The sequence below is a fragment of the Pan troglodytes genome, chromosome 6 (genome assembly GCF_028858775.2).
Source record: "Pan troglodytes isolate AG18354 chromosome 6, NHGRI_mPanTro3-v2.0_pri, whole genome shotgun sequence".
In the NCBI taxonomy this organism is placed as follows: Eukaryota; Metazoa; Chordata; class Mammalia; order Primates; family Hominidae; genus Pan; species Pan troglodytes.
In genome coordinates, this window is record NC_072404.2 from 125,345,219 (window position 1) to 125,347,235 (window position 2,017).

The following is a 2,017-nucleotide window of genomic DNA, read 5'->3' on the forward strand; positions in this document are numbered from 1 at the left end:
TTAATTACCAAATGAATTTATTTCTCAGAGTTCAAAACATTATGTGAGAAGCTTTCCTGGCCTAGATAGAGATTCAGCTTCTTATGCCTAAAACTCAAATTTGAAGTATTTTATTCATGTCCCTGCAAGGGACATGAAATCATTCACAGAAAACCAAACACTACATGTTCTCACTCATAAGTGGGAGTTGAACAATGAGAACATATGGGCACAGGGAGGGAAAAATCACACGGCGGGGCCTGTCAGGGGCTGGGAGGCAAGGGGAGGGGTAGCATTAGAAGAAATACCTAATGTAGATGATTGGTTGATGGGTGCAGCAAACCACCATGGCACATGTATACCTATGTAACAAACCTGCACGTCCTGCCCATGTATCCCAGAACTTAAAAATAAAAAAGAAAAAGAAAAAAATAAGAATTCATAAAAGGTAGAGGTTGAAAAAAAAATTCAAAGTACTGTGGGTTGAAGTGGTAGATTATGGTTGTAACCATCCTCACTGCCACTGCTGTAGCTCTTGCCATCAGGATGGAAGGCAACACTGTTGATAGGTCCAAAGTGCCCCTTGACTCTTCTGAACTCTTCTTCAAAGGCCAAATGGAGGAACCTGGACTCAAACTTGCCAATCCTAGTGAAGGTTGTGGTTACATCCATGGCTTCCTGACCACCACCCAGCACAATATGGTCACAGTTGGGAGAGAGGGTAGCTGAGCTGATGGGGCTTTCTGTTCAGAAAGTCTTCTGATGTTGAAGAGTTGTAGAGTCAAAAAGCTTGGCTGTGCTGTCTTTGGATGCAGTGACAAACACGGTCATGTCCCTGGATAACTGGATGTCATTAATCTGCTAGAAGTGTTCCTTAATATTCACCAACACCTCTCCAGGCTTGGCACTATACTGGTTGAGCTTTCCACTCTCATGGCCTGCAATGATGCACTCCCCACAGGAGCCCCAAATGGCACTAGTGATTTTAGAGTCATTGCAAGGGATCTTCAGGTAGCACTCATTGCTGTCAATCTGGCTCAGATTCTGCAGGTCAAAGAAGCTCACAAAGCACTGATAGCTTTTCTGCTTCTCCATGGAGAACGTGATGATATTGCCCCCAAAGTCAAAACTGCAGATCCACACAGTTGAATTGGTCTTGAGTAGGGCCAGCTGTTTCCCTGTTTCACAGGCCCAAAGATGGTTGTCAGCTGAATTGGTGAGGACATGCTTGGTGTCCCAGTCAGCGTCCACATACCACACAGCTCTGGTATGGCCCACATAGATGCCCAGCCTCTCACCATTCACAGAGTATCATGCATTAATGATAGGTTCCTTGGCCATGGTGAAGAGGAGGTCTCCTTCACAGTTATACTTCACCTGCCTAATGACCTGCTCATGGCCCTACAGTAGGACCAGCTTCATCCCAGCAGTGATGCAAGGAAAGCTTCAAATGATTCTGTGTTTTATATGTCTGATTTAACAAAGACTTTGTATGCAAGCAGAGGAGATTGAGTAGGCACCATCTGTGTGCTCTCCCATTCTTGTCATTCCATTTGCACATAGCATTGCTCCATGAGCACGGAAATCTGGTGGATGAAGGAAGCATGGGAATTCATTGAGACTCAGAGTGAGTACAAGTGTGTTGCACTTATGACTAGGTAATGTGGTCTCGAAGGCTACATTTTCCAGTTGAATCAAAACTTGCTTTAAACACAGAAGGAAGGCAGTTACATTCTAAGAAAAACAATGTCCAGGGAGCCCTTTTATCTCCCGCCTTACTCTTGTTACATGTCTGCGTTCGTCAACCACTTATGCTGAAAATGATGATGCAGAAGAAAAGAGAGCAATCTGTGTTCCTTTCCTTTAGACATTCCTGACTCATAGTAACCTGAAGGTAGAAAATGTTGGTAGAACATGTGCATATTAACAAGTAAAATTAAAATGGTTGGGTTTTATGGAGCATCTCCATTTCTGAAAAGAATGAGGTATATATACAATGATGAGTTAGAAAATATGAATTATGTCATTTTGGCAATTC

The 2,017-nt window shown here is 43.2% G+C and overlaps 1 pseudogene; it reads right to left on the reverse strand.

Moving 5' to 3' along the window:
* Positions 1-383: 383 nt before the first annotated feature.
* On the reverse strand, positions 384-1,401 carry LOC744725 (eukaryotic translation initiation factor 3 subunit I-like; annotated as a pseudogene).
* Between the last annotated feature and the right edge of the window lie 616 nt (positions 1,402-2,017).